This window comes from Schistocerca piceifrons, chromosome 2 (genome assembly GCF_021461385.2).
Source record: "Schistocerca piceifrons isolate TAMUIC-IGC-003096 chromosome 2, iqSchPice1.1, whole genome shotgun sequence".
Classification (NCBI taxonomy): Eukaryota; Metazoa; Arthropoda; class Insecta; order Orthoptera; family Acrididae; genus Schistocerca; species Schistocerca piceifrons.
The window spans coordinates 264,782,467-264,809,190 of NC_060139.1; the positions used below are offsets into that span (position 1 = coordinate 264,782,467).

Consider the following 26,724-nt stretch of genomic DNA (forward strand, 5'->3'; position numbering starts at 1 on the left):
GAACGGTGGACCAATGTTCTTTTCAAAGATGAGTCCCGATTTGGTCTGGAGAGTGATTCTCGACAGATTCGCATCTGGAGGAAACGTGGAACGCGATTTCTGGACCAACACCCTGGCAAAAGAGATCGATATAGAGGAGGATCCCTAATGGTGTGAGCAGAGATTATTTTGACCAATCGAACAGCTCTTCACGAAATTGTACGGGTCAATCAACAAGATCTAACTGCTGTCAGGTACCGTGAGGAGATCTTCGGATCGGTTGTTGCGAGGTGCTGTGGGCCTAGCCTTTACATCTACATCTACATCCATACTCCGCAAGCCACCTGACGGTGTGTGGCGGAGGGTACCTTGAGTACCTCTATCGGTTCTCCCTTCTATTCCAGTCTCGTATTGCTCGTGGAAAGAAGGATTGTCGGTATGCGTCTGTGTGGGCTCTAATCTCTCTGATTTTATCCTCATGGTCTCTTCGCGAGATATACGTAGGAGGGAGCAATATACTGCTTGACTCCTCGGTGAAGGTATGTTCTCGAAACTTCAGCAAAAGCCCGTACCGAGCTACCGAGCGTCTCTCCTGCAGAGTCTTCCACTGGAGTTCATCTATCATCTCCGTAACGCTTTCGCGATTTCTAAATGATCCTGTAACGAAGCGCGCTGCTCTCCGTTGGATCTTCTCTATCTCTTCCATCAACCCTATCTGGTACGGATCCCACACCGCTGAGCAGTATTAAAGCAGTGGGCGAACAAGCGTACTGTAACCTACTTCCTTTGTTTTCGGATTGCATTTCCTTAGGATTCTTCTAGTGAATCTTAGTCTGGCATCTGCTTTACCGACGATCAACTTTATATGATCATTCCATTTTAAATCACTCTTAATGCGTACTCCCAGATAATTTATGGAATTAACTGCTTCCAGTTGCTGACCTGCCATATTGTAGCTAAATGATGGGATCTATCTTTCTATGTATTCGCAGCACATTACACTTGTCTACATTGTGATTCAATTGCCATTTTCTGCACCATGCGTCAATTCGCTGCAGATCCTCCTGCATTTCAGTACAATTTTCCATTGTTACAACCTCTCGATATACCACAGCATCATCCGCAAAAAGCCTCAGTGAACTTCCGATGTCATCCACAAGGTCATTTATGTATATTGTGAATAGCAGCGGTCCTACGACACTCTCCTGCGGCACACCTGAAATAACTCTTACTTCGGAAGACTTCTCTCCATTGAGAATGACATGCTGTGTTCTGTTATCTAGGAACTCTTCAATCCACTCACACAATTGGTCTGATAGTCCATATGCTCTTACTTTGTTCATTAAACGACTGTGGGGATCTGTATCGAACGCCTTGCGGAAGTCAAGAAACACGGCATTTACTTGTGAACCCGTGTCTGTGGCCCTCTGAGTCTCATGGACGAATAATGCGAGCTGGGTTTGACACGATCGTCTTTTTCGAAACCCATGCTGATTCCTACAGAGTAGATTTCTAGTCTCCAGAAGAGTCATTATACTCGAACTTCGTATTGATGGACGATAATACTCGACCTTATAGAGCACGGGTGGTTGATGATTTTTTTTATGGGAACGGAAGATATTGCACGCATTGCGGGGCCTGTTCGCTTTCCCGATTTTAATCCCATAGAGGATGTCTGGGATGCACTAGAGAGCGGGATAGCATCACCTCAGCATACATAAACTACTCTTCAATACTTACGAGCAGCTCTGCGGGAAGAATGGACTTTATAGCCTCAACGTGAGATGATGACATCATTCACAGCATGTCCCGTCGTTGTCAAGCCTGTATTGGAGCCAGAGGTGGTCACACCCCATACTGGGCACATTCACCAGTTGTCAGAATGTGTGTGCAAATCCGTTAAGATGGAATAAAACTAAGAACATTTTTGTCCACCGTTATGCATGTTGCAGTTGGTTAAGATCTGTATTCTTTACGCTGTTTCTACTTTATTACCACTTGTTTATACTGTTTTGTGGCAAAATTAATGCAACTTTGCTAAATTTCCGTTTGTTGCTTTAATTCTGGACAATAGTGTATTTAGGCTGGTTGGTTGGTTTAAAAGAGGGGGGTAGGGACCAAACAACGAGGTCATCGGTCCCTGTATTTAGGTGAATTAAAAACGACCTACATTTAAAGGGTTTGTGGATACAGACAAAGTTTTCGAAAATGTTAACTGGCATTCACTATTTCAAATTCTAAAGGTAGCAGTGATAAAACGCCGGGACTAAAATTTTATCTACAACTCGTACAGGATCGAGACTATAGTTAAATGAGTTGAATGCTATGAAACCTCAGCAGTAGTTGAGAAGGAATGGAGACAGCCGTGTAGCCTCTTTTCAACGACGGTATCCAATCTGGCCACTGAACAAGCTGTAAAGGTAATAAAAGAGAGTAGTCGAACCATATCAGGCGATTCTGAGGGAATTAGATTAGGAAATGAGTTTTGCTATTTGGACAGTAAGATAAGTAACGGTGCAGACAAGCAATAGTTAGAACAGGTATCAACGAAGCGTGAAATTTGGTAATGCATGAAGGTGTGCAATGCATGAATTCTTGAGGGAGTAAAAAGTATGACAACAGTTGGCCGATTCAAGTGGGTGTAGGCTGCAATAGCTACGCAGCGATCTAGAGAACTGCTATGGTACAGAAAATTGGACAGTCCCAACGAACCAATCTTCGAACCAAATACTGCGACAACAAAACGTCACTCTAAACATGTTAGTAAATACGGGTTGGAAGGTATTTCTGCCAGCAGGAGAGGTCAGACTAAAATACGTGAGCGGGGGATGCCGGTTAATCAGCTGTAGTTCTCTCATTCCGCACTGGACAAGATACTAACGCACAGGCAAGCTTCATCCCCCGATAACTCACTTACTTTACTATACGGTGAATGGTCTATTATGTGCAGTTTCCCTGTATCTCGTGTCGTCCGCATGAGGCTAATGCAGCTAATTGTCGTTTGATCTCCTGCTGATGGGAAATGATCGTATCGCTGTTCTCTCATCTCTTTTATGAAGCATAAATGCCTTAAATGAAGGTACTGAAAGGTCATCCCACTTAATGAGCTGACATTTAGCCGTTCGCATGGCCCCCACGAGAAACCTGTAACCGTTGCACTTTTAACGTGACTTAGGCAGCACCCAGCGAAAACGCATCAATTAACAACTGGCGACCTTGATCTCGCACGGACTGCGTGTTTTTCATCGCACAAGAGGCGCGAGTAATGTGAGAACCGCACCGCCAACAAAGTAAAATACGACACTTTACAAACTGCATCTGGCTACAAGTGAAAATTAGTATCGTGTGTTACAGACTGATATAAAAGCAGAATTTAAAATACAGTCGTACTAGTGATTTTGATATTACGACTATGTGAATGAATAAATGTAGTTTATGTTTTGACAGACACGTTTCTCCTCAATGTAAAGAAACATCTTCTGTGTACTGAAATACATATTTTTAACTTACATATCCAGTACAAATAAAGGTGATTTCTGCGTCAGTCGCTTATTTATTTTGCCACTACGTGTCATGCAGGTGGAGAACTACTTACGTAATTAACTGATGTTATTGAAGAGCAGAGACATCTTTCACAAGGACACCAACTAATTAAACAGTTCACCGTCTGAAGAATACGGCGTGAACCACCGAAACGCGTAGTGGCTACATAACTAAGCGACTGGTGTAGAAAACTGTTTTATTTGTATTATCAACAATCGCAACCCTCGGGATTCCCTGCCTTATGGATGAAATACTAAATAAATATCCTCATAAGCTGTAAACAGTTGTGCCCTTGGAGCAAGAATATATCACAAGTAAATATAAAAACAATCATTTCATAAACGAAGACCATTTAAAACAGCATAGCTGTCACCCCTTAGGCATAAAACAAGAGATGGGAATCATTAGGTAGATAGCCATATCAAATGTTCCATGCAATATGCGAGAATTATCATATCCAAAAATAAGTCGTTCCAATCTATTTCTGTACACTGTATTATTCCCAAACTTGTGAATTAGATGATTGACTCTACTTGTAACGTTCTAATCGTGTAATTCAAGAACACCACGCTTTTAGGTTTCGTCCATTTCTCTTCATTAACAGCTACTTCACGTCTAGTTGTCGCTGGATCTTACTGACATTTTTATCAGTGACTACAACATCTGCGAAAAATCTGACGTTCCAACTAATATTTTCGGCTAAGTCGTTAATATATAACATGAGTCATCAAGGTTCTATTATACTCCCCTCCGGCGCACCACGTATTACGTCAGTATCTGTAAATGACAACCCACCAAAGATGACCTGTCGGTAACAAAACTTCGGATCCACGAACTAATCCGTTCAAATATGGCGTGGGGACTTACTCTCTTTAGTAGGCTTCGATGTGTTCCGGTTATAAAAGATTTTAGAAAGCTTGCAACACCGAATAAACTGGACTTTCTCTATCGATGGCATCAAGAATATCAAGGGTGAATAGTGTGGCATACAGAAAAAACGTTCTTAGTTGTACAGGGTATGTTTATTTAACCTTCACCTGTAACACGTTTCGCTTTTTCTAGACATCGTCAGATAATCTGGGTAATTTAAAAACTGGCATAAGTAGGAACTGCTATTAAAGATAATAATGAATGAATAAATTAAAAATACTGGAAGGGAGACAAACATTACATCACCGACGAAATTCTTCCTACTCATATCCGAGCCGCCAAAGGTTTTTATTTTATTTTTTATTTTTTATTTATTTATTTATTTTTTTGAGTCTTCACTCTGCTGACTGGTTTGATGTGGCCCGTCACAAATTCCTCTCCTGTGTCAAACTTGATTAAAACTCCGAAATAACTGGAAGTAAACAGCCAAAAAGCCATTGTCAATGGTATCTGGCTGTTGCCTCCCGGTTCTTTTGGACTTTTAGTCACGTTTGACAACTTGGATACTAGTAGGAGGAATTTTATCAGTGATGTAATGAAGCATCGACTGTGGCTATCTGGCCGATACCTCCCTGTTCTATGGGACTCTTAATTACGCTCGACGCCTGGGTCACAATTAGAAAGAGTTTTTGTTCAGTAAGCTCAGTCATGGTGCAGTATTTTATGAGTTGAAATTTATACCTCTCACCACCTTCTGAAACAAGAAAATATGCTGTGCCCCATACTCAAGCAGATGTTTGTGTTCCTTCTGCTGTTTTTAATTTAATCACTTATTATTGTCTTTAATAGCAAATTATCCTTGTACCAGTTTGTAATTTATCGATATCATCTGAGGATGCCTTGAACAGGCGAAACGTGTCACATGTGAAGAATAAATACACCTGTCTTTTACAACCAGTACTGTTTTTCCTGTATTCAAAGATCTGTTACGGATGCTGTACCAGTACCACCGCAGTAGTATGGAGTGGAGTGATCTGAATGTGTGAGTTGAATTGGCACGATTGATGTTTTTGGGATCCATGCTGATTTATAAGGAGAAAATTTTGGTACAGGCAACGTTACAACCTATATATCCACCTACATCTACATACGTACTCCACAAGTCACCGTATGAAGAATCGATAGGCTATGATCCCTAATTTCTCTTATCTTGTCGTTGTAGTCCTTACGCGAAAAATGTGTTGGAGGTAGTAGAATAGTTCTCCCGTCAGTTTCTTCAAACTTCCTCAGCAGTATTTCGCGAAAAGTCTGTTGTCTACGCTCCAGGGATTCCCATTAGAATTCCTGAAGCGTCTCTGCAATACTCAAGTGTTGATCGAACCTACCATAACACACCTTACAGCCTGCTTCTGAATTGCTTCGACAACGTTCTGTAATCCAATCTGGTGGGGATCCGAAATACTCGAGCAGCACTCAAGAATGGGTCGCAGTCTGCTTATACGTCCTCTCCTTTACAAATGAACTACACTTTCTTACATTTCTCCCAATAAATCGGTCCGTCATTCGCCTTTCCTACTACCAACCTTACATGCTCGTTCTATTTCATGTCGCTCTGCAGTGTTACACCCAGATATTTCGTCGACACTATTAGTGGTGTATTCGATCGTTACGGGATGTCTTTCCTAATCATCTGCATTAAACATACGTTTCCAACCATTTAGACCAAGCTGCCGTTCCTCACACCAACTATAAATTTTATCTATGTCATCTTGTATCCTCATACAGTTACTGCTCCTCCTAAACTATTGCCTTAGTTTAAACCAAACTTCTTACACATACCACTTATTGCCTGGAAAGAAGCTCTGTGAGGGTTAGAATTACCTTGCATTGAGCTGGAGGTGGAGGTGAAAATGGGGCGACATAGGTGATGGACAGTCAGATAGAGAGGAGAAGATGGACAGAAAGAGAAGAGCATATGGACAGAGAGATCGGAAGAGGAAAGGGCAAGTTAAGAGGGCAATGGTAGGGGGGAAGGGGGGAAGAGAAAAATAGACAGAGAGGAAGAATAGACAGGAGGTGGAGATGTAGGAGGCAGGTGGAAGAGCGAGAGAGTATGAGGTGAAAGAGGGAGAGAGTGTGAGGTTGACCGCTACGGTCGCAGGTTCGAATCCTGCCTCGGGCATGGATGTGTGTCATATCCATAGGTTAGTTAGGTTTAAGTAGTTCTAAGTTCTAGGGGACTGATGACCCCAAATTAAGTCCCATAGTACTCAGAGCCATTTGAACCATTTTTAGTGAGGCTGAAGACGTAGAGGGTGTTAGGAGGAAGGTGGCTCTGGGATGTATGTAGAAGAGAGACAGGCTGTGAGGTGGAAGAGGTACCGATAACTTTAACGTTCTCTCTGGACAGATATAGAGTAAAACAGCAGGGTTTCAGACATATAAGCGTGCAGTATACGTGACATACGTACACACGCAAAGTACAGGAAAAAAGCCATCATGTTACAAAGTCTATTACAAACTGACGTGGGTAGTATAGGACAGAAGTTGTGTGAGTCAATTCGGTATCCCTTTTTAGGGTTCCATACCTCAGTTGGTAAAAACGGAACCCTTAGAGGATCGCTTTTTTATCCATCTGTCTGTCTGCTTGTCGGACTGTTAAGAACTCTTTTCTCAGGAACGAGTAGACGAATCAAGATAAAATTTATGTCACATAGTAAGGTCTACGGTACGCTGATTGTGCAAAAAATTTAAGCTTCTCAGTCAATGTGCCACGTGGAACTTATTTTGATTCTCGCAAATCCACTCATCAAAACGTAGTGGATACTTCCCGTTGACCTAGAATCATGAAAGTTGGAAAAAAGCGAGGTTTCACAATAGAAGTAAAGAAAAAAAGTCCGAAAGCTGTTAAATTGTAATTCATCGTCCATCAGAAGCATAATAGAAAAGTATTACAAACTGCAAACATAAACAGTACGTTTTGTAGTAAGTAAATAAAAACATTTAATTATTTATTTTTATTTTCTACCGTTCGTGTTGTTGTGAGATATGAGCTTGTGTTTTGTGCAATGTTTGTAAATATTACGAACCTACATATTTAATAGTTGTGTAATATGTCGGAGTTACGTGTATGATATTGTTTATTCTTCAGGTACAGAACACCATATATATTTCAAACTGCGATCTGAAGCTTTCCCAGCGTATTTCCATTTAGAACAGTTCTCGGGTATCCGACCGGGTAGCGTCGTAATTTCTCTACAATATTTCGGCAGACGTACACGCTGCCATCTTCAGGTGGTTCCTGACGAATGCTGTGCTGTCCCTATCGGCGCCCTATACATACTAGCCGTTACCCCCTCCACCGTTCCTCTCCTGGTGATTTCGGTGCGGCCGGCGCGGCGGCTACTGGAGGTGGTGGGGTAAGCGGCGCCTGGGTCTGAACTGGGGTCTGCAGTCTCCCTGCTGCCGCCGTCGGGGGCTCAGAGCCATTTGAACAATTGTTTTGCATCTCTCAAAAATAAACACTACTATCATACAGTGACATACACTATGTGATCAAAAGTATCCGGACACCTGGCTGAAAATGACTTACAAGTTCGCGGAGCCCTCCATCGGTAATTCTGGAATTCAATATGGTGTTGGCCCACCATTAGCCTTGATGACGGTTTCCACTCTCGTACGTATACGTTCAGTCAGGTGCTGGAAGGTTTCTTGGGAATGTCAGCCCATTCTTCACGGAGTGCTGCACTGAGGAAAGGTATCGTAGACAATCGGTGAGGCCATGCACGAAGTCGGCGTTCCAAAACATCCCAAAGGTGTTGTATATGATTTTTGTCAGGACTCTACGCAGGCCAGTCCATTGCAGGGATGTTATTGTTGTGTAACCACTCCGCCACAAGCCGTGTATTATGAAAAGGTGCTCGATACTGTTGAAAGATGCAACCGCCAACCCCGAATTCCTGTTCAACAGTGGAAAGCAAAAAGGTGCTTAAAACATCAATGGGGCCTGTACTGTGATAGAGCCATGCAAAACAACAGAGGATACAAGCCCCCTCCATGAAAAACACGACCACACCATTACACCATCGATTCCGAATTTTACTGTTGGCACTACACACTCTGGCAAATGACGTCCACTGGCCATTCGCCATACCAATACCCTGTCATATGATTGACACATTGTGTAGCGTGATTCGCCACTCCACACAACGTCTTCCCACTGCTCAATTGTCCAATGTTTACGCTCCTTACACCAAGCGAGGCGTCGTTTGGCATTTACCGGTGTGATGTGTCAGTTATGAGCAGCCGATCGACCATGAAATCCAAGTTTTCTCACCTCCCGCCTAACTTTCATAGTACTTGCTGTGGATCCTGGTGCAGTTTGTAATTCCTGTCTGATGGTCTGGATAGATGTCTGCCTATTACACATTACGACCCTCTTCAACTGTCGGTGGCCTCTGTCAGTCAACAGACGAGGTCGGCCTGTACGCTTTTGTGCTATACGTGTCCTTTCGATTTTCCACTTCACTAACACATCGGAAACAGTGGACCTATGGATGTTTATGAGTGTGAAAATCTCGCGTACGGACTTATGACACAAATGGCACCCAATCACCTGACCTACGTTCGAAGTCCGTGAGGTCCGCGGAGCGCCCCATTCTGCTCTCTCAAGATGTCTGATGACTACTGAGATATTGAGATACTGAGTACCTGGCAGTAGGTGGCAGCACAATGCACTTAATTTGAAAAAGGTATGTTTTTCAGGGTGTCCGGCTACTTTTGATCACATAGCGTATATTCTGGATGTCGTGAATTCAGAACCGCATCCCAGGTGCTACATTCGAAGACTTGATTGCCATCTCGACGTCAAGGAATATATGGCGCTGTATATGACAATACTGTTTATTTTTGAGAACTGTATATGGAGGCTGAAGGTGGAATAGTAGAACGCCGAAACTGATAGACAAAAAATAAAATAAAATAAAATAATATCTCAATTACACGGCTGTTGGAGAATTTCATTGATAATTACGTGCCCAGCCGATGTCCCATGTCCGTGATGGACCAACAGGGATCCATTTCGTACCGCATCGTTCCCTATCGTCACCTAGTGCTCCGTCTCTAAAGACACAATCATCGACCGAAGGCTAAACCGTAGTCTCTCTCCTTTCTATTGACTTCCAGTGACGTGAGAGTGCTGGAGGTAAACGCAGCTTTCAGACAGAGACGGGACAGCGTGATTGACAGACACGCGACCGTGTGACGGCGTCCTACCTGCCGCAGGCCGGCTGGTGTTGGGCTTCGATCGCAGCCCGCCCGGCTCCCGGTTCCTGATTGCTGCCGCCTACGCTACCGCTACCCGCTCAACATTAGTGATATTTGGGTTGCCACACGTCCAGGTTCAAGTGCTATTCCTGGATAAATGCCTACAATCGCTTATCTGCAGAATATCTCTTACCTACCAAGGGCATGTAAATATTGTAGACACATCGTTTTGAGAACGTGTTTCTTTTCACGCTACAGTAAAGACCCGATATTTATCAGTGTACTGCCGACAGTCGCACAGTTATCTAGGTTTTGTATCTCCTGCCCATTTAGAAATATACACTGATCCATCTGTCTACCTTCCTCTGCCGTCAGTGATACCTTTTGGGAAAGTCCAACATTGTCGTATAGACAACAAAATTCAAGCTTACGAAACATCGGAACAGCTTTGTCACTGTATTCAGGCAATCCTAGAAAATGCGCTTTATAATTGAAGAAATGAGCAACTCTGTTTTCAGGGACGATGGTTGCACAGAATTATCTTTGAGTGAGCCAAATGTTCGGAAATTCAGTGAAATCATTATACTGAAACGAGGTATTTGTTTCGCCGTAGACTAGTACCGATCATGAAAGACAAGAAGAGTGACCTAGAAGGTGTGGCCAAAATACAAGCAAATTAATGAATGCCAAGAAGGGTCCAGTTACTTCAGACGCTCAACGTGTAGTGATTCTTTATTCACTCTGGCATCACTAAGCTGTTATGTAGCGCTACGGTGTTAAGACGCTAATCCTCAGGTTTTCTTGCGGCGAATAACGAGAGAAACGTATGTCCTAGTTTAATAAATCTTATAAGAAAAGCGTATATAAAAACGGGCACCGTAGTGTTTGGATAAAAGAAACAGTTGCTGTGTAGTTAGGCTGTGTATTTTAGGCAGTATAACGAGAGTAAAGCAAGACAAAAAAGGCCACAGGACTCACTCGTCTGGGTATCACGAAGTCCGACAGTCCAAGCATTACACCTGATATGGTGTAACAAATCTACTTTATTGCGCTGTTTGCCGGCCGTTGTGGCCGAGCGGTTCTAGGCGCTTCAGTTTGGAACCGCTCGACCGCTAAAGTCGCAGGTTCGAATCCTGCCTCGGGCATGGATGTGTATGATGTCCTTAGGTTTAGTTAGGTTTAAGTAGTTCTAAGTTCTAGGGGACTGATGACCTCAGATGTTAAGTCCCATAGTGCTCAGAGCCATTTATTGCGCTGTCTGGTTTTCTACACAAGTAACGCCTACAGAATCACAAAACCCCTGCTGGTGCTTTGTGGTGCAGAAAGCAAACCAAGAGAGTTACCCAACGAGTACGAACTCACGCCAAGTCATTCAGCAGTAGTGTGATTATCAGTCTTGAGAGTATCAAAAGAAAAGTGTTAGCATGAGAATAGAGTTCTTCGTAAGTATCTCTAGGGTGTCAGACTCTGTATGAGCGCCGTTGGTGATGCGCCGAGCGTTGCTCTTAGAGTTGCGACGATGTTTGAAACCAGTTACGTGTACTTGGTAAAATACGACAACCTTGATTTTAAACCGTAAATTGCTAGATACAGTTCTTATAGATGGTTTGACTGGCAATCTCAATCCGCGCGAAGAAAAATATCAAGAATGTTGCAATGGTCTTTTATTTCTTGGATACATTACGTAGTCCAAAATATGGAAATAAGTAATTGCTCGACGTGGGACTCCAAATTCCGAGTATATCATACTTGAAGTATTAGCATCAGAAAATAGATCATAAGAAAACATTTTCAAACGCCTGTCTCATTTAGGCCACTGTAATAGTAGCAAAATAAAAATAACTGTAATTAGAAACGAACAACAAAGAAATTTAAATTTACTCTGGAACAGACATAAATGTGCTTTCTGGTAGTCACTTATCACGATGTAAATAAGATTCGTCTATAAACGATGTCCGGAATGTTTCGATGACCCGTGTATCACCAATGTTTGCAAAAACAGACATAATGCCTGCAGGGATTGTGACGCAGCATGTGAAGGTTGCTGAGTGTGGACTGGTTACCCCTGTAACCGAAATTGCAGATCTGGAGATGGTTCTAGAGGAACCGAAACCGGTCATGTGAATAAATATTTTGCAATCAAGACGGATTATAAGTAACATATCACCAGTGTACCTGAGGTTTCACTGCACGCAAACTAGTTTTTCAGTTATACCTGCTTCGTAATGGAGTGTGAATACGTTCGTGAGCTGACTAATTATGCTCGCTTGCTGCTAAGGGACGTGGTGCGTTAAAATTTTAGGGGCAAGTGAACATAGGAGTTGTTTAGGACATAAACCTTACCACTATGCAGAAGGAGATACAAATTTTGCTCATGTACGTAAGGCACTGTGGTGGAAAAATCCTTCGACTGACCGAAATGACGCCAAATTTACAATAATGAGGACACTGTCGTATTACTTTATTCGTTGCTGCAATTAAGTCTAGAGCCTGTGATTCCTCCTCCTGGCTGGGAGTTTCCCCCCTAAAACGGGGATCTAAGATACACTGAGAAACCAAAGAAACCTGCAGGGCTGTCCACAAATCCGTAAGAGTACGAGGGGGTGGATAACAGCATAATGCAAGCATTCCAGATATGCTCAATAATGTCCATGTTCCTGGAATTTGGTGGCCAGCGGAAGTGTTTAAACTCAGAAGAGTGTTCCTGGAGCCTCTCTGTAAAAATTCTGGACGTATGGAGTCTCTCATTGTCCTGCTGGAATTGCCCAAGTCCGTCGGAATGCACAATGGACATGAATGGATGCAGGTGATCGGATAGGATGCTTACGTACGTGTTACCTGTCAGAGTTGGATGTAGACGTATCAGCGGTCCCATATTACTCAAACCGTACACGCCCCACACCATTAGAGAGCCTTCACCAGCTTGAATAGTCCCCATACCGTTCCTTCCAGTTCGCTAGCCCCTGACGCGAACGCAGTGCATGGTGGCGTGTGTTAGTATGACAGGTTGCATGACAACTGGAATGAAAAGAATCATTGCTACGTTCTTACAGAGTTTTAAACAGTTTAAAGAACACGATCATGAATTCACCGTTATTAAACTCTATTTTTAAGCCTCTTGTCGCTCTGCTGGTGCCTGGGAAGGCACAACAGCAGCAGTCCGCTCTAGATATCAGTTTACTGGTTCTCTATCTGCGGCACCAAATAATTCGATGTGACAATACGGTACGCATGGTTTGTCAGACTAGCTTGCCTTCTAGTGGTGGATTCTGTAAGTACGCCACAACGCACACTACGAATCAAAACCTGGAGAGGTCCTCCATCCATGGACATATATCATTTATCTTTATACTAGCTGTACCCCGCAGGGTTAGCAGCGGTTCAGCAGTAATTTATAAAAAAAATGTTAATGACTAATTTCGCTTCCCATGTCTCTTGGAAGTCTTGTGGCGCGAACACTTGCGGCCCAGCAAAGCGCACGACATCGGAAAAGATGGTAAAAGCTGACGGAACCCGTGTCGCTCGCAACTCATTCGCTTACTTCACAGAAAACATTTTTATGCGACCGAGTAGCGAACAACAAAATGTGCCAGGAAAGGAAGTAAATAATTTAACGATTGCTTGCGGCGTGCTTTGCGGGGAAAGATCATAATTGTCTTGGTGTTGACGGAGAGTCATAAATCTACAGCAATATCTCTCTGTAAACAACGTTCCGAGACTTCTTGTTCTCTGCGTGTACGTAGAGATAGCTGACTATCCGGCACTGCCAGGGTATGTATTTATTCCAATCTTCTGTTAATCCATCTCATTCTGTCTCCTCTCTTTCTCCATCTTCTCCGTTCCACCGTCTCTATCCATCTCCTCATTCCCCTCTCTCTGTTCAACTTCCCTCCCTCTGCTAACCTCCTCCTGTACCTACTCTCTTTTCATCTCCTCCTTTCTCATCCCACTGCCCAACGCCTCTTCTTCCCTTTCTCTGTCCATTTCTTCCACCCCCTTTTTCTGGCATCCCCTCCTCTCCCTTTCGCTGTCCATCTCCTCTCCTCCCCACTCTGTCCATCTCCTTCTCTTTCCTTTCTCTGTCTATCTCCTCCTTTCCCTTCTGCTTGTCCATCTCCTTCCCTTTCTCTGACCATTTCTTTCTTCGCCTTTATCTGTCCATCTTCCCCTCCCCCCTCTCCCTGTCCACCTCCTCCTCCACCCCAGCCCCTATCTGCGACCTCCTTCCCCTCTCTGTCTGTCTATCTCGCATTCCGCCCTTCTCTCTTCATGCTATCGTTCCCACCCCAATAGGAGGCTTGTGGTTCTCACCCACATATTATTTTTCCAGATCGTTTCAGAGGTCTAGATGAACGTTTTACCCTTGGCTTTGTCCGCATACGCACATGTGCAATCTATATAACGTACATTTCACACGTAATTGTGCACAATGTTCACTTGTATCTCTAGCGAATTTCACCCTGCAGTTCCATTTTCACGCGTCGTAGTGTTCACGACGTCATATCTCATGAACTCTGTGTCATATAATGATACAATTTTTCTGATTCATTCAGTGACGTGTGTGGAATACTGTCTGCGAAACGTGTCACGAATAGAAGCAGTAACAAAGAAGTAATAAATTAAGATGTCATGCTTCTTGTGGCAGTTTTACTGCACGGACAGCACAATTGTGGTAAGACATAAACATTTTTCATTTCATCGTTTTATGGGGGTTATCAGAGAGAAAAAGTTTCGTAATGGTTCGATATTATGTGTAACGTTTCTCAAATACTATATGAGTATTCGTGCGTCGTGGGCTACACTACTTTTTCCGTGCCATCCCCAGCCCTTTGATAGGTAGACATATACACTGAAGAGCCAAAGAAACTGGTACACCTGCATAATATCGTGTAGGGCCTCCGCAAGCAGGCAGAGGTTCCGCAAAACGACGTTGTATGGACTGGACTACTGTCTGAAGTAGTGCTGGAGGGTATTGACACCTTGAATCCTGCAGGGCTGTCCATTAATCCGTAGGAGAACCGGGTGGTGGAGATCTCTTCTGAACAGCACGTTGAAAAGCATCTCAGATATGCTCAATAACGTTCGTGTCTGGGGAGTTTAACGGCCAGTGAAAGTGCTTAAACTCAAAAGAGTGCTCCTGGAGCCACTCTGTAAAACGTCGGAATGTACAATGGACATGAATGGATGCAGGTGATTAGACAAGATGCTTACCTACGTGGTACCTGACAGAGTCGTATCTAGATGTATCAGGGGCTCATATCACTCCAACTGCCCCACATCATTACAGAGCCCCCACCAACTTCAACAGTCCACAGCCTACATGCAGAGTCCACGGATTGATGTCTCCATACCTGTACACGTCCATCCGCTAGGTACAATTTGAAACGAGGCCTGTCCGACCAGGGAACATGTTTCCAGTCATCAACAGTCTAATGTCGTTGTTGATGGGGCCAGGCGAGGAGTAAAGCTTTGTGTCGTGCAGTCATCAAGGGTACACGAGTGGACTTTCGGTTCCGAAAGCCCTTGTAGATGATGTTTCGTTGAATGGTTCGCACGCTGACACTTGTCAGCATTCAAATCTGCAGCAATCTGCGGAAGGGTTGCACTTCTGTCACGCTGAACGATTCTCTTTGATCGTCGTTGGTCCCGTTGTTGCAGGATCTTTTTTCCGGCGGCAGCGACGTCGGAGATTTGATGTTTTACCGGATTCCTGATGTTCACGGTACACTCGTGAAACGGCCGTACGGGAAAATCTCCGCTTCATCGCTACCTCGTAGATGGTGTGTCCCATCACTCGTGCGCCGACTGTAACACCAAGTTCAAACTCACTGAAATCTTGATAACGTGCCATTGTAGCAGCAGTAACGGATGTAACAACATTTGAATACGCATGCCTAAACAGTTTCTTTGGTGGTTCAGTTATAAGGTATCCTGCTTGTTAATTCAGGGTGTAAGCTACCTCTATGCCAAATTTCACCAAATCCATTCAGCTGTTCCATCGTGAAGGAGTAGCAAACACACTAACACACACACACAAACTTTCGTTTTTATAATATATTGGCAATTACGCCCGGCTGCGTTCACATATCAGTAAAATAAAATGAAATGTGCGTATGGCATTAATGGTCGGGAGATCTCGCTCGGGAAATTGGGGTGTTTGGGGCAAGTCTTTATATTTGACGCCAGTTCGGCGACTTGGGCGTCGATGATGCTAAAATTATGATGAGGACAACACACATCCTGGGGCGAGCGAATAAAATGCGAACCGGCAGGGAATCGAACCGGGGACCACACAGACGACAGTTACAAACGCTAACTACAAGGCCACCACAGGTTGACACATAACACTCTTCGTCTTACTCATAAGAGATGCATAATGCTTAGCGCCTAAAATGCAATATTTTTGGAACTGATATATGGAAACCGCATTAAAAACATACAGGATTATATAGACACTGTATTCATTACGTTGAATCGTATTATGTGGATCATATCAAACAATGAAAGCATTTTCACAAATATAATAAAGTTCAAAAGTCAGGGAGGGTATAGGTTTTTCGAAGAGTACTTATTATTCCAAATTTCACGTTGTATTCTTCAAATCAATACGTATGTTGCACTACATAATTTCTAAACTATCCTATGTTCTTCATCAGCGTTCAAGCTATCTCCATACTAAATTTCATTAAAATCAATTCAGAGTTTAGGTCGTGAAAGATAATGATGACGATGTTTGGTTTGTGGTGTGCTCAACTGCGCGGTTATCAGCGCCCATACAAATTCCCAACATTTGTTTAGTCCAGTCTCGCCACTTTCTTGAATGATGATGAAATGATGAGGACAATACAAAGACCCAGACATCTCGAGGGAGGTGAAAACCCCTGATACCGCTGGGAATCGAACACGGGACCCCTGTTAGGGAAGCTGGAACGCGACTGCGAGACCACGAGCTGCTGACGTTAGTCGTGAAAGCATAACAGACGTAGTTACTTCCGCATCTATGATATTAATATGGATTTTGCAGTTTTCAAACAGACGTCTTCTATGAGCTCGGAGGGACTTACAAATAATTCTATGGCAGGGGAGCACAGCACTACAAGAAGTTTCAGACTATTTGGGGCAGTCAGCAAATGGCCCTTGTGCGACATACAGTTCTAACAGTTACGGTGAATGACTTGTACGTTGTTCGTATTAGTCAGTGAAGCCACAAAAATGCAACATAGTGAAGCCAGCATATATACGTTTACCATATTTTTTGGGTCAAACCTAGGACATTATACCACATATTTGGTGCCAACACTGGACATATTTTGAAATTACTTAAAAATCTTAACAGAGTGAAACATTAACTTTTCCACTAGCCATGAATTTTTTTCAGAAGTGGTTAGCGTAAATCTAGGCTGAATAGAAATTTCCTAAAATAATCTACCTAAATCGCTTCGAACTTTTTTGAACACATTTTCATTCCTCTTTACGCCACCAAATTTACTGTTGATGCTATCGACAGTACAACGAACCAATTTTTTTTTCTTTTCAATTTCGTATCTTTTCACTCACTGCGTCAAAGTGTGAGCAGTTTCATGCGACACCTCATCGAAATTTAAAAGATGGACTCCACAATGAAATATCTTATAACAACCAGAGCATGTTTTACTTCATTTCTCTTTGAGCTATCCATCGTTACTGTAACACAATTACGGTTTTTCAAAGAAAGAAACACACTGTTTAATATAAATGGTAAAATAACGTTAAAAATAATCGCCCCGATTTTGCGTCTAGCAGACGAAAATGTTTGGTTCGTATACACTGCTGGAAAAAATTAAAATAACTGCACAGACGACGTCGATTTTAATCCGATGATGGCATACGCCACCTGGGGGATAGTAGATGTACTAATGACGTTTTCATCGTCGTCCACCAATAGATAGCGTGGTAGCATACCCACTACACTTCCATTTGTGTCTACCCTTTAATAGGGAATGCTCTCACCCAGAAAGCTCAGTGTGGTGCAGACATATGAAGCAAGCCGGTAACCATGCCACGAACGTACACTCGTACTTCCTACAGCCAACTGAGCGAGTTTGAAAGGGGACAAATTGTGGCTTTCCGATTTGCAGACTGGGATATTTGCAGAATAGGATTTTATTACAATCATCATTTCTTCCTATGTGGGTTGGTGACAATAAAATATTTTCACATTCAGAGGAGAAAGTTGATGACAGAAATTTCGTGAAAGGATCTCGCGGCAACGATAAACGCCTTTGTTTTAATCAACACCATTCCAATTCGTTTATAATATCCGTGACACTCTTCCCCTATTTCGTGATAATACAAAAAGAGTTGCCCTTCCTTGAACTTTTGAGATGTGCTCCGTGAATCCTATCTGATAAGGAGAATCATATAGAGCACATCAGTACTCTCGCAAATAACGAACAAGCCTAGTGTAGGCATTCTCTTTAGTTGACCTGTTGCATCTTATAAGCCAATAAAACATATTCTTTTCAGTTTAAGTTGTTCGTAATTGTAATTCCTAGGTATTTCGCCGAATTCGCTAATATCCTCCATCTGTAGACAGATAGCAGCTAGCATGACAGTTTGACAGTTATTTCTATGTTACACTCTTTCAATAGTAAAATGCTATAGCCACCTCATGTCCAGTTTAGCTGTGCTCCTCCCCTGTTAAGTGCGCTGTGTAACGAAGGCGTAGCCAGGATGTTTTAAAAGGGTGGGTCCGATTTGTTAAAGGGGATCTTAAAAAGACTCATGTTCCTCATTTATTCTCAAAATTACCATTTTATTCGACAATGATCTAAGAATTTTCGTCAAGCAGAGAGTGCTTTGAAAAAAATGTTCAAATGTGTGTGAAATCTTATGGTACTTAACTGCTAAGGTCATCAGTCCCTAAGCTTACACACTACTTAATCTAAATTATCCTAAGGACAAACACTCACACCCAAGCCCGAGGGAGGACTCTGACCTGCGCCGGGACCAGCCGCACAGTCCATGACTGCAGCGCATTAGACCGCTCAGCTAATCCCGCGCGGCAGAGAGTGCTTTATTTTGGCAAACCACTAACAAGCAGTCATGCTCCAATCTCTCTTCACCCTTCAAGGTCATTTTACACTCTTCTTCTTTCAGTCTGTGTTCGAGCTGAGGAAATGATCAGGAATGGAGGACCACTAATTTTTTGGGACAGTGTGATTATTACCAACAGATTACAACCAACTTTTGGAATATAGAAATATCTATTCGACAGAGAAGCAGAACCATTTTTGGTGGCGAAAATGCAAAGCATCGTCAATTATTCAACCTTACCCTTCCCCACTGGCTCCGAGCCCTATGGGACTTAACATCTGAGGTCATCAGTCCCCTAGAACTTAGAACTACTTAAACCTAACTAACTACTTAAACCAAACTAACCTAAGGACATCACACACATCCATGCCCGAGGCAGGATTCGAACCTGCGACCGTAGCGGTCGCGCGGTTCCAGACTGAAGCGCCTAGAACCGCTCGGCCACTCCGGCCAGCCTTACCCTTTCCCAAATTTCATCATTTATATATACATTATTCACTTCTGCATTAAAAAAAGTCCCGGTAGACAAAAGCATGAGGAGAATTTGGATTATTACTTATCATACGTTTTTTAGTGCCGGAAGTTTCCAAAAATATCCTCGGTTCACTTTCGATGCAGCGCTTTTCATTGAAGCATAGGGGCTGCATTTTTAAGGGGATTGAAATCTTTCAGGGAATAAAAGTATTCTGATGGAACTGGCTGTGGCCTATAGCTAGGGACCAACCCCGACATTTGAATAAATGGAAGACCAGAGGAAACGGTCTTCTAGGTTGCTGGAGGATTGATTCAGAGCACTTCGTCTTCCGAATCCAGGGACTGCTAGCTCAGCGGCTCAGCAGAGGTAGCTATCCCAAGTCGCTGGAGAATTTGGAAAAACTGCTTGTTTGTATTGTTTTAAAACAAAATAAAATGCATCACAACAAAATATTGAGTTTTGCCATTGCATATTTTACCTTTAATTGTGTGTGTTTCGTCATTTGATGGTGCTTGAATCCCTGGGTTATTTTAATATTTAATTGTGAATGGAATTGTCAACTCCAGTTATTATAGTATTGCAAGGGCATAAATAGATTTAGGAGGAAAAGGGGGGGGGGGGGATGCAGAGCGCAGTTGACTCGGACGAATTCAAGCAACCCGCTGAAAAAATCTTTTAGAAACGAATGTGCAATAGAATGTGTTGTTACCACATACCCCTTCCTCTCTCCACAAATTCCTCCCCATCGTTCTGTATCGGAACTTGTTTTCATAACTGGGTACCGCCTGGGTGACCAATTTGAGCGATATATTGCCATTTGGGCCAGTAATAACAGAACATTGCAGATTTTTTAAAGAAACACAACCTTCGCCGTTGGGCGATATTATTGCCGGTCAACGGGATTTGTGGGCGACACAGACAAGTCCAAGTGTATTTCTACGCACTGGTTTTAATATAACGTTATTTGTAATGATGTTTGCCACTCCGCTGCCTTAAGAAATACTGAAATATTGCAACTCCAAAGTTCTGTCAGCCTCCAAATATCGAATGGTTCAAATTGGTTCAAACGGCTCTGAGCACTTTGGGACTTAACATCTGAGGTCATCAGTCCCCTAGAACTTAGAACTACTTAAACGTAACTAACCTAAGGACATCACACACAGCCATGCCCGAGGCAGGATTCGAACCTGCGACAGTAGCAGCAGCGCGGTTCTGGACTAAAACGTCCAGAAACGCTCTGTTACAGCGGCCGGCTCCAAATAACGAACACAGCGCTGACATTAAACTGCTATAGGTAGGTAAGCAGGCTAATATAGTAGTAGTACATATTTTTAACTCATCATGACGCTAGCAGACGAATCAGAATATGTTTTCCTCCTCTTTCTAGCTACAAACTTATCCACCATTAGAACTATCACAACAGCAAACTTGCACAAAAACAATAAACGGTCGCACTTACATTAAATTCAACTGCCCTCAAGCAAGGCCAACAATTGGTCGTGGATAAATAAGGATGGACAATAGGCAATAGTGCTGTGGATGTATAGATAGTTTAAATCTGTTGTTTCCTTTGTTGACTATCGATAGTGGTACTGCTTTCTCGTCTTATGAATGAAAATCAAAATATCATTCGATTTCACTACACGGCAACTAGGTTCTACTAAATCTACATCTATATCCATACTCCGCAAGCCACCCGACGGTGCGTGGCGGAGGGTACCTTGAGTACCTCTATCGGTTCTCCCTTCTATTCCAGTCTCGTATTGTTCGTGGAAAGAAGGATTGTCGGTATGCCTCTGTGTGGGCTCTAATCTCTCTGATTTAATCCTCATGGTCTCTTCGAGAGATATACGTAGGAGGGAGCAATATACTGCTTGACTCCTCGGTGAAGGTATGTTCTCGAAACTTCAACAAAAGCCCGTACCGAGCTACTGAGCGTCTCTCCTTGTGTGTAATTTCATTTATCTTTCTTACTATGAAACAGACACTGAACGGTAGTGGGAGATACTTCGTTCCCCAAAACATTTTAAGCTTATACCTGTGTTGCTCATGACTGGTTGTCATACCGATACTTCCTAGATTGTGCTATTATTTCGTGCACAACTTACAAAACAGATTTCAGTCAAAAGTAAAGTAACGTACAGTAGTTAATTTTCTTGATTAAGAGTATATTTACTTGGAATCACTTTACTAAATAGGTCAGCGACAGTCTTTTATTTACATAACCACAGTTTTACCCTGCAACCCCAGTAACCTTGGCTAGATTCCAGTTAGTGTAAGTACTCCTCTCTGCCAAAACATAATGTCAAGTGAGGAAACTTCGTCCGATTAATTTGCGTTAATTCATGATCACGGTCAACTACAAATTCCTTTCGAAGGAGGAACATTATTTGGGTGTTACTTTCGTGGTAATAACCATGAGTATTACAAGCTCAGTTTCATCACTTATTCATCCTGCTATACTGCGGAGCCACAATAAATAAAATTTCATTTTCTGTCCTTCCTGGTGTCTGGTTTCTATGGTCAACAGTATAGTTAGCGGAGTGTAAAGCAATTATCGATAAGTGGAATTACAGTATCGTAATGTATTACTTGGAGAATTACTCGCATTAAACGAGCAAAACGTGAGAAATTTCAGTTAGCAGCCACTCCGGGATAACAAAGCTATGCGGACGCAAGGCGAGTGTCGCAATGGAACAGGGGGGGAGGGGGGGGGGGGGGGAGCGGCGGACCTGTGGCTCTGCGATCGAAGCCAGGCTTGTCGCAGCAGGACGATGACAGGGCGCGCTCAATATGTAATGACCGAGCCAGCCACATCGGCCACTATTACCACGGCTCGAGGAACCCACCACACTGAATAGGCGTCAATGACAGATCGATTCAGTTACTCGTTCCCTTAAGCTGACCGTGTAATCCTCTGTAACCGCCAAGAAACAATAGAGTCATTCGAAAGTAGATCGTAGATCGTTTACCAGTCAGAATGACGCAGCAAAAAAAAAAAAAAAAAAAAAAAAAATGTTTAAGCCTCTGGTTGAAGTTCTGATGATACATGTGTCCAATTAATTATGTTGAGACCTAACCGTATTCTTCCTGTCTGACTGACCGTCCTATGTACATAGAGACAACATGCACAATCAAATGTTCCATTCACCTCCTGCATGTATACGCCAAGTAACCGTCTTATCACACTTGCCCCATTACCCCCTCCCTGGTGTACCTACTCCAGTATGCCAACGGCACCGCATTTTTCGCTCTCCATCCTGTTCTTCATTGCTTCTGACCATCTCTCCATCGCAATAATTTCATTTCCACTTCATCCAGTCTCTCAAACAAGCCTGCATAAAGCCAGGAAATAATATAGGAAACTTTTCACCCGTTCTTGCTTCTACGTTGGGCAACATATTCCAGTTTCACTATATTTCGTTGTTCCCTCCAGTTCTTCCACAACGCCTTCATTGTTCCAGTGTATTCCTCTGTGAGGAACTGCCTATTGACTTCTGATTCTTAGGGCGACGTTAGCTTGGTGACCTTCCTGACGTTTCGCCAGCACCAGCGGCTGGCATTGACAGACCTTTAACCTCCATTGCCAACGGTGCACTCGTTCAATCAGGTGCTGGAAATGGGAATGGAAGACCATTCTTCACGGAGTGTTGCACTGAGGAGAGGTATTGATGTTGGTCGGTGAGGCCTTGCACGAAGTCGGCGTTTCAAAACGTCCCAAAGGTGTTCTATAGGTTTCAGGTCAAGACTCTGTGTGGGCCAGTCCATTACAGCGACTTTATTGTCGGGTAACCACTCCGTCACAGACCGTACATTATGAACAAGTGCTCGATCGTGTTGAAAGATGCAGTCGCCATCCCCGAATTGCTCTTCAACAGTGGGAAGCAAGAAGGTGCTTTAAACATCAATGTAGACCTATGCATGATTGTCCTACTCAAAACAACAAGGGGTGCAAGCCCCCTCCATGGAAAACATGAACACACCATAACACCACCGCCACCGAATTTTACTGTTGACACTACACAAGCTGGCAGGTGACGTTCATGGGGCATTCGCCATACCCACACCGTGCCATTGGATCGCCACACTGTGTCCTGTGATCCGTCACTCCACACAACGTTTTCCCACTGTTAAATAGTCCAATGTTTACGCTCCTTACGCTAAACGAGAAGTCATTTGGCATTTACTGACGTGATGTGTGGCTTATGAGTAGCTGCTCGACCATGAAATCCAAGTTTGCTGTTATTTCAGGCAATATTGCTTGTCTGTTAGAACTGACAACTCCATGCAAACGCCTCTGCTCTCGGTCGTTAAGTGAAGGCGGCCGGCCATTCCGTTGTCCGCGGTGAGAGGTAATGCCTAAAATTTGGTATTCTTGGCACACTCTAGACACTGTGGATGTCAAAATACTGACTCACCTGCCGATTTCCGAAATTGAATTTGCCATGCGTTTAGCTCCAACCGTCATTCCAGGTTCAAAGTATGTTAATTATCGTCATGTAGCCAAACCAAGTCGGAAACATTTTTATATGAATCGCCTATATGTGTACGCGATACTACCGGCATCTATGTGCACACATACAGATGGCTGTAATATGACGTACGCAAGATATAAAAGGACAGTGCATTTGCTATCCTATTAATTTGGCACCCCAGTGTACACCGAGCGAGAATACACCAAACTGGAAGATTTGGGGCCACTGGTTCGTATCAGAACATTGTAGTGCAGGGTCAAAACAAATCGAATTAAATGGGGCCTCAAATATGAGGCAAACGTCGAATGCAACTATGGTGAAGGTGATCGGACGTCTTCCACAATGTCTCAACTGCCCCACGGGATGTAACTTTGACGATCTGTTCCTCGACAAGAAAGAAGCACTGAACGTGGAGCGATATTGGACTGTAAAACTCTTAAAGAAATTTTCCGGACAAGGAAAATATCGCACATTTCATCCTTACCGCAAAACGAAGTTTCAGCTAGAGCCCTGCTTCTTTCCCTTCATAAAGTAATATTTTCTACTGCCGCTGTCCACTTGCTGCACAAGCTATCGTGCAGTCCACATGCTCTTCAATAGCACGTTGTGTTTAAGAATTATACAACTACATCTACGTACATGCTCCACAAGCCACCGCATGGTGCACGGCTGAGGATACGTTGTAGCTCTATCAGTCATTTCCTTTCGTGTTCCACTAGAAAATGGAGGAAGGGAAAACGGACTGTCTGTATGCCTCCGTTTGCGCCGTAATTTCTCTCGCACGTGTCCTTACGCAAAATGTACGCTGGCGGCACTATAATTGTTCTGCTGTCAGCCTCAAATGACGGTTCTATAAATTATCTCAATAGTGCCTCGTGATTGGAACTTCTTACTGCCCCCCCCCCCCCCCCCCCCCCCCAGGGATTCCCATTTGGGTCCACGTAGCACCTTCGTAATACTTGCGTGCTGGTGGAACGTACTTGTAACAAATCTAACAGCACGCGTCTGAACTATTTCGGTGTCTTTCTATAATCTGACCTGGTAGGGATTCCTCACTCTTGGGCGGTAGTCAAGAATGTGTTGCAGTAGTGTTTCATGCGCGGTCTCAATATATGAGCTGAACTTTTCTTAAGTTCTCCCAATAAATCGAAATCATTCATGACTTATTTTTGAATAAATAAATAAAAGACATTGGCCATCTGTTTTAGTGTAACAGTGAGGATTTCCTCTTACGGTTAATTTTTCTTTCTTCTACTTTGTCAGTTACTGATCATATTCTTTTTTTGGATCGTCTCACCATTATTTTATCACATCTCTCTCTCTCTCTCTCTCTCTCTCTCTCTCTCTCTCTCTCTGTGTGTGTGTGTGTGTGTGTGTGTGTGTGTGTGTGTGTCGCATCTCTTCCCTCAAGTCCATTCGTGAAAAGAGTCAACAGACTCTGTCTCCCTCTCTCTGTCTCTCTCCCTTTCTGTTCAAATGGCTCTGAGCACTATGGGACGTAACATCTGAGGTCATCAGTCCCCTAGAACTTAGAAATAACTAGAACTTAGAACTAACCTAAGGACATCACACTCATCCACGCCCGAGGCAGGATTTGAACCTGCGACCGTAGCGGTCGCTCGGTTCCAGACTGAGGTGCCTAGAACCGCTCTGCCACATCGCCCGGCTCCCTTTCTGTCTGTCGCACTTTTTCCCGCAGGACCATTCCTAGGCTAGAGTGAACAGACTGAATGAACGTGAAAATTATCTCAGTTACTTGACTAATCATAGACAAATGTAAAGTCGCTTTCTCCTGTTGTAGCAATTACTGCATTTACTCTGTCTGTCCCTACAATTTCTGAACTACGAGACAGAGTTGCGTAACTCGTCTTTCGTGGTGGCTGAAGTTTTGCAGTACAGTCAACGTCATGTTTCGTTATTTCGAAGAACGATGCTGTGAGTGGGCCCTACAATATCCGGTCCGACGAACTCAGAAACGCTTCCAGTGAGAGGATGTAGGCGTTAATTTAACGGCGTCTGCGGAAGTGGTTACGGCAGGTTCCGCAGCTCTGGCGGCGCAGTAGAGACAGGTAGGCTACACTACCGTGCCCTCTAGAAGTTAGGCGGCAGCCGCAGAATTTGCCGCAGTCTGGCGTCGTCGCCAGATCCGCCGGTAGCGAGGAGACGAGACGCGGACGTCGCGAGTGCGCATGCGCGGCTTACCTCCTACCGAGCTCGTCCCGCCACTGCCCGGAGAATGCTAGACACGTGCTCTTCGGTCCCAATGGCCGTGATCGCTGCGTAGCAGACACGTTACTAACTGCTGACACACGCTCCGCACGACCCCAGAATTATAACAGCGTGATGTGACTTTCATCTAAATGCACTTGTTACACTATTTGCTGCGTCTTGCGTCGCATATATACTACTGGCCATTAAAATTGCTACATCAAGAAGAAATGCAGATGATAAATGGGTATTCATTGGACAAATATATTATACTAGAACTGACATGAGATTACATTTTCACGCAATTTGGGTGCATAGATCCTGAGAAATCAGTACCCAGAACAACCACCTCTGGCCGTAATAACGGCCTTTATACGCATGGAAATTGAGCCAAACAGAGCGTGGATGGCGTGTACAGGTACATCTGCCCATGCAGCTTCAACACGATACCACAGTTCGTCAAGAGTAGTGACTGGCGTATTGTGACGAGCCAGTTGCTCGGCCACCATTGACCAGACGTTTTCAGTTGGTGAGAGATCTGGAGAATGTGCTGGCCAGGGCAGCAGTCGAACATTTTCTGTATCCAGAAAGGCTCGTACAGGACCTGCAACATGCGGTCGTGCGTTATCCTGCTGAAATGTATGGTTTTGCAGGATCGAATGAAGGGTAGAGCCACGGTTAGTAACGCATCTGAAATGTAACGTCCACTGTTCAAAGTGCCGTCAATGCGAACAAGTGGTGACCGAGACGTGTAACCAGTGGCACCCCATAGCATCACGCCGGGTGATTCGCCAGTATGGCGATGACGAATACACGCTTCCAATGTGCGTTCAC

General features: G+C 43.7%; 1 protein-coding gene across 1 annotated transcript in view; it reads right to left on the minus strand.

Moving 5' to 3' along the window:
- Positions 1-26,724, minus strand: part of LOC124777422 (fl(2)d-associated complex component) — a 541,124-nt gene that overhangs the window by 475,826 nt on the left and 38,574 nt on the right. The gene's annotated exons all lie outside the window — the stretch shown is intronic.